The 7302-nt window shown below is 48.3% G+C and overlaps 1 pseudogene; it reads left to right on the top strand.

Annotated features, from left to right (window-relative positions):
- The first annotated feature begins 1339 nt into the window (after positions 1-1339).
- LOC128780494 (ras-related protein Rab-11B pseudogene) lies at positions 1340-2148 on the top strand (annotated as a pseudogene).
- Positions 2149-7302: the final 5154 nt, after the last annotated feature.

Genomic DNA, 7302 nt, shown 5'->3' with positions numbered 1-7302 from the left:
TTTTAGTGACCTGAAGTTACTCAAACCACACACTTCAAAAAAAGTAGTGGATGCCATGAAAGGCTGCCATTTGGAACCAGATTTGACTATGAAATCAGAAAGCCAATCAAGTGTGGCAAGAATGGACAGCACTGGGAAATGGGTGTGTGGACATCCCAGTTTCCACTGCTCACGTGGTGGGAGGCAGTGGGTGAGTCACTCCATTGTAACCAGCCTCAGAAACAAAGAAACTGTGTGTCCCAAAGGTGACAGTACCTGTCAAGAATCATTCTAATAGTGCCAATTAGAATAGGGCTGGGTAAATTAATTAATGTATGGAAAGTACGCTGTCTGGTATTGAGCACATCTTAACTCCTTTTCCTTGTTGTCAGAATTCAACCAGAATGCACGAACGAATGTTTAGTCAGTACGTACACCTCGCCATATGCCAAAGGTCTCTGGGAGAAGGGGAGAGATGGAAGATGTCATCCATACACACACTTTTTTCTACAAGCTGATGAAGGAACCCAACTGAGTGGGACCAAGTCTGGACCACTGTGGGTCAGAAAAAGGGGTCCTGCCTAGGAGTGGCATCACAGAGAATCTGCTTAAAAATACAGGCTGTCGATTCATGTAGACCTAGGCTTCATTCTTATATGGGTCTTTGGAAGCCATGAGGAAAAGTTGGACCTCTCAGAACCTTGGGGTACTGTTAATGGTGACAATCATACCTGTCTATCAATGGCTGCAGGGACTCAATGGAACAGTGTATGTAGAGCCCTCAGACTAATGTGTGGAACTGCTGTGCTGGTGGGCTCAGAGAATTATTCCTGAGAATGCGTGTCTTGGGGACAACCAGGGGTCCTCAACATAGGGTGTGGAGATGTGGAGAGCATGTGGGGAGTAGGTTCCTGGTGAGAAAAATGCTGTAATTGAGACTCCGGCCACAGTTGAGGCTTCTTAAAAGCTATGGTTCACTTCTGCCTTGTACCCATGGTCCCGTTCTGCACCACCCAGAACAGAAAGAAGCCTGTGTCACAGGAGGACCTGGACACAGGGTGGTGAACCTAGAAATTTGGCATCCTATCTGTGGCTACTTTCAAAGTCCTCCCAGCCCCTTGTGTGATCCTGCCTGGTTCACACTGAACAGATACCCGGTTACTAGTATTCTGAGGTCTGAATATCCTTAGACATAGTGGATGGGCTTGGAGGTGTCCTGCTTCTGAGATAGAGGAACTGAGCTTGACAAATGGTGGCAAAGGCTGTGCACTGCCTTTTGTCTTGTTGATTGTCTCCAAGAACAGATGGCAGCCTCTGAGCAACCAGGTTTGCAAGATGAACTAGGCCATGATGCTAAGAGATGGTCATCTGCCACTGTTGCCTACTCCATCTCTATCCCATCCCACCCCCTCCTGACTCTGCGTCGGTATCAAAGCCCCAAATTGTAAATTTCTGCTTCCAGGAGCAACTCTCACTGTGTGCTCAAAGAAAAACTGAGAAGTGTGCTGGTACACCAGGACAATGGGACCTGGGAATGCTAGCACAACTACCTATTCAAAGTGGGGCTCATCGGGGATGCAGGTGTGGGGAAGAGCAACCTGCTGGACCACTTCACCCACAGGAGTTCAACCTAGAGAGCAAGAGCACCATTGGCATGGAGTTTGCCACCTGCAGCGTCCAGGTTAACAGCAAGACCATGAAGGCCAATGTAGGGACACTGCTTGCCAGAAGGGCCACTGCACCGTCACCCCTGCTTACTACCATAGTGCAGTGGGTGTGCTGCTGGGGTATGACATTGCCAAGCACCTGACATAAGAGAATGTGGAGCGCCTGCTGAAGGAGCTGCGCAACCATGCTGACAGCAACATCATCATCATGCTGGTGGGCAAAAGGGTGATCTGTGCCATCTGCAGTCCATGCCCACTGTCGAGGCCCGTGCTTTTGCACAGAACAACTGGCCTTTCATTGAGACCTCTGCCTTGGATCCACCACTGTACAGGAAGCTTTCAGGAACATTCTCACAGAGGTCTAGTGCATCATGTCACACAAGGAGATTGCAGAACACACAGCCCAGGGCAAGTCCCCTGGCAACAACGTGGTGCCATGAGCATGCCGCCCTCTACCAATGGACAGAAACCCAACCAGCTGCAGTGCTGCCACAGCCTGTGACCGCCCCGTGCCTCCTCCAAGCTTGCATGCACATCCTTGCCCTTCACCTACCCCTCACCTTGTAGTTTCACCTGATCTGACACTCTCTGTCCCTCTGACCCACTCCCTACCTCCAACCGAGCTCTGCACAGTCAGCTGGTGCTTAGGAACAAGAGGAGTTTAGCAGCAGCTCTTGTCCCATCCCCCTTCCCCCAGGAACACTTGAAGCCCAGCTGCTGCATCTGCTCTTTTGGGGTCCCAGTGTGCCTGTGGGCAGGGCAGGGAGGTTGGTAAGATGGACAGGGCCAGCCAGAGGCAAAAGATGTGCATACCAAGCAAGCTTCTTCAGCATCCCACAGCACACTCCAAGGACTGAGATCTCCTGCCCTCTCTGGCCACTTGTCCTAGCTGGCCCTGGTCCCCACAAAGAACTCGGGGCTTAGGCCTGAAGAACAAGTGACTGAGGTGGGCTAACACAGACACCCAGCACCCCAGTCCCCAAAAACAGCCAGCACCAGCAAATGCCTTTGACCTCACCTCCTCTCCTACATGGGTGAATTCAGCTCATCTCCTGCCTGTAGATTTATGCTGGGAGAAGACCCACCCATTTTTCTGAACACAACACACTGCCCACCCCTCCTGAATACCTTGTCTGTCTTGTTGGCCTGTCTGGTCACAAACCTGTTCGTAAGTGAATCAATATCTCAGTGTTTTGGATATACAAAAAGAGTAAGCAAGATACAGATAAGGAGAAATGAAGGCATGTGCCACAGACTGTTCTCCCACCCAGGTTTCCTTCTTAATGCCCAAATATTCGTTGACTATTTGTATCTCTCAATATAAGGTTTGTGCAGTTGTTTGGGAAAAAACTTATGTTTACATTCAAAAAAAGAAATGCAACCTTTTTAAACGTCTGTGAGGAAAACTTGAGTTATATGCCAAACACAATGGTAGGACTTCAGAATCATCAGCCAAAGAGATTCAGTCTCTCACATTCTAAGAAAACCATCACAGGCTTGTGGAACACAAAGCAACAAGGTAGGTGATTGGTGATGAAGAAGCAGTGTGGGAAGCTTTCTGTGTGAGAACATTAGTTTACTGTTTTCATGCAGGCACTTAACATGTTTTACTTGGATTGTAGGAAAGTGCTGGGATGTTGGGGTTTTGTATAACACATTACAATTTTCCTGACGTAAACTACCAAGCGTTGGTGAGGAAATGGAGACACTGGAAGTCTCCCTCACAGCAGATGGAAATGTAAAATGGTACCATCACTCTAGAAAAGTTGCTCAGCTTTTCCAAGAGTTAAACACAAACCTACTGTCTGACCCACCCATTCCACTCCTAGCTATCACCCAATAGATGCGTAAACATATATTCATGAAGACACTTGAGTACATGAGTGTTGAAAGAATCTTTATTTGCAATAGCAGAAACAGAGGACCAAGAAAATGTCCATCAACAGAAATGGGTAAGTACTTGGTGGTATGCCCATGCAAGGGAACAAAAACTAACAATGAAAAAGGAAGAGGCTATTGATAAACACAACATGAAAGCATGTCAGAATAACTATGCTGAGTGAAAATAGGCAGGACAACAACAAAGTACATACTGAAAATGGCATTTGTATAATCTCTGGAAAATGCAAACTCTAGACACAGAAAGGGGACTGGTGGCTGCCTGGGGCTTTGGGTGGCACAGAGGGATGGAGGGAGTGATCACAAAGGCACAGAGGAAACTACAGGGAAGGAAGGGTAAACTCACTGTGCTGACTGTGGAGATGGTTTCATGGTTATCACCATGTACAAACTTATCAAATTTTATACCTTTCTTTCTTTAAAGCTTTATTTATTTATCTATTTTCAGGGAGACGGGAAGGGACTAGGAATTGAACCAGCAACCTTGGGTCCATGGAGCAACACAAAACCCACTGAGCCACACTGGTCAGGGTGAGGTTTATACTTTAAATATGTGCAGTTGAATGTCGATAGTACCTCAGTAAGCTACCGTTAACAATCGGAAATGACTTTGCAGTTAACATTTACACATGGAACTTCCGATTCTTACGAACGTGATTTTTGATTTCTGACATTAATCAGGGAAATGCCTATCTTTGCTAGACAGACTAACCACTTCCCAGCCCTGCGCTGATACAGGCCTCACACAGGAGGCTGGGATGAGGCCCTGGGCCATTATGGGAGGTGCTGCTTTCTAAGTTCCTAAAGTCAGTGGAGTTCCCTGTGTCTAAGTTAGGACTCCAAAGCATCCACACACCTCCAGCTGCATCCAACTTGACCCCCAGACCCTGGTCCAGATTCCACACTGACCCAGATGGGCCCTAAATTCTGATAAGCAATGCTAGTGGTTCCAAGACACACTTTGGGGACTAATTCTAACAAACCACACACTAGCAGCATGTTCTGCCAACACAGGGCCCCTACAGGCCCTAACACTAACCCTTGCAACTCCAGCCAATGTGCAGAGACATCCACGTGCTAAAAGCATCCCCTTTGGGAGGCCCATGAGAGCCTCATACTTCCCCATTTCCCCACAGCCTCCTTGGGCTGCCTTTTCCTTCATGCTCCATCCCAAGCTCACTTCTCTCACCAGTGGAGAGTTTGGAGAAGCCAGCACAATTCCCAGGCTTTCTGAAATAGGCCTCCCACCTTGTCCCATAGACTCTTAGTGACGCAGATCTCGGCCCGCAAGATCTGCTGTTGAGGTTTCAGTATTCCAATACACATACACACGGACTACAGATGTCCTGTGGGGGAAAAGGGACGGCTCCGCCACTCTCTCAAGAGGAAAGCACCTCTCAGCGCCTCAGCCACTCCCTCAAGTGGGGAGGGCCAAGAGCCTTGGGGTGACCAGCCTTTATAGGTTTTTGAGGCCCTTAACATCAAAGAAGATCCTCTTTACTATGCAAAGGTTTGTCTTGGGTGGTTATCTTTGCAGACACAGGAGAGGAAGTCACTGAATACATCAAAGGAGGACATTTGCAATGTAAATGGTTGAAAGGGCTATGTCCCATACCTGGAGGGTCTAGTCCAGATTCTGGGAAGATAAAGATACTCAGTAAACATTTGCTTCCTTAATTCAGGGTGAGGGAGTTTTTTAGCAAGAGCAAGTCTCATGGCAGTCTAAGTACAATGCAGGCCTGATTTCCCACTGGAGAACTTATCCATGGACCTGGGTCCTGCCCACCAACCTCGCTCCCCACTGGTTTTCCAAGTGGGGGCTGAGCCACATTTCCCACGCTTGGAATGGTTCCCCACACTTAGCACAAAGTCAGTCTCCCCCTCGGGACTCCTGGCTCTTTCTTACAGCACCTGGAAGAAGGCAGTTGCCATGCAGATGTACAGCCACCAAGAGACCACAGGCCTCCTGCACATGTCCTCGGAGCACGAATTCAGCCTCCAGGTAATGTCCACCCCAGGTGCCCGCCAAATGCATTGGACATAAACCTCAACCAGGGTGTTGGTGAGGTCACCTGTGAGGGTCCCTAAGCCATTCCCTAGAGTCTCTGTGAGTATCTGGACCAATCTGTGATCATTCACCTGCTATGACCCATGCCCAGAGCGCTGTGTGGGTCAGCTCCAGACACCCTGTAGCCACGGCTGCAGTTCTTTGATTCTGCTTTACAGAGAGGAAGTGAAACCAATGCATCCCATCCTTACATGGATGTGTTTCAACTTTGGCTGCACTTTAGAACCACCTGGAGATCTTTAAACAATCCTGGTGCATGTGACATGGGCAGCATTCCATGCCACTGGTCACACAAGTCACAAGGCTTCCCTTTGTAGGTCTGAAAGAACACTGATGAAGCCAATGCACGTGGAGAGCCTCTGTGGATGGGGCTGCACTGTTTTAGGTGTTGGCTGTTGAGGGAACAAAATCAACACCTTGGCTTCATTGCACTTACCTTCAGGGACACGTGTCCCAATTGACAAGAAATAAATATGAGAATCAGTCAAGGAACGTGGGAAAAGAGCAAGTGCCTAATGCTTGGGGCTCAGCAGAGTCCTCTGTGAGAGGTGACAACTGGGGATGGAATGTTGTGAAGTGGAGGTACTTGGGGCTGACTATTGCACACAAAGAGTCCAGACAAAGCAGTGTTCGTGGGTGTCTGAGGGATACTGCACATAACGACTCAGGTGTAACAGACCCTTGAGAATCCGAAGGTGCCTGTGATGAGCCGGGCAGATGGGCTTTCGCTGTCGGTGCTGCTGACAAGGTCTTCTCCTCGGGCAGCGCTTTCTTTAGCCCACTGGCACTCCCATCCTCTGTCTTTCTTTACCAAGGGGTCAGCCAGCAAACATCTATTTTTTGAGGAGCCATTCAGAGCCATCATAGAGGGTTTTGAGCAGCAGAACAATGTTTCAAAAGTGCTGAGTTTTAAGAACAACAGCTGGTATCTCCTGGGTGGCAGAGACACATTTAACATAGAATAACATTTGAGAGCCATATTGCTGGTCCATAAAACTTGTACATTCTGACTTCTGGCTGAGATGGAGGCACAGGCGTATACACTTTGCCTGTTTCCACAACAAAAAGAATGACAACAATAAATTTAAAGACAACCAGAAATGACAGAAGTCCAACAATTAAGGAGTTAAAGAAGAAACATTCACCCCGAGTGGTACAAGGGGTGGAGACTGTCAGCCGGGTGCAGAGGACACAAGGTAAGGAGGCAACAGGCAGACCAGGCCCGGTACCAGCAGGCAGAACGGGCAGTCCCACATTTCCAAGCAGGTGAACCAGGGGGATTAACTGAGGATCTAGAGAGACTGTGCATACCAGGTTGCAGTGCAGGGAAATAAAGTCTCAAAACCTCGGACTAAAAAAACCTGTGGGGTTTGAGGCAGTGGGAGAAAATCCCAGTCTCACAGGCAAGTTTGTCTGAAAGACCCACAAGGTCCTGGAATGTGCACAAACCCACCCACCTGAGAATCAGCACCAGAAGGACCGAATTTCCTTTTGGGTAGTGGGGGAAATGACTGAAAGCCAGCCCAGAGCTAAGCAGTCCATATTGTTCCCTCCTGGACCACTCCCCAGAGTATGGTACCAAAATAGAGGAAAAAGTGAAGTTCATGAAAAGTGAAATAAAGGGAACCAACAGTGAAGGGAAGGAAATCAAGACACAAATCAATGATTTAGACCAGAAGACCAAAAAAA

This window comes from Desmodus rotundus, chromosome 1 (assembly GCF_022682495.2).
Source record: "Desmodus rotundus isolate HL8 chromosome 1, HLdesRot8A.1, whole genome shotgun sequence".
NCBI classification, from domain to species: domain Eukaryota; kingdom Metazoa; phylum Chordata; class Mammalia; order Chiroptera; family Phyllostomidae; genus Desmodus; species Desmodus rotundus.
This window is presented reverse-complemented; position numbering and strand designations above follow the sequence as displayed.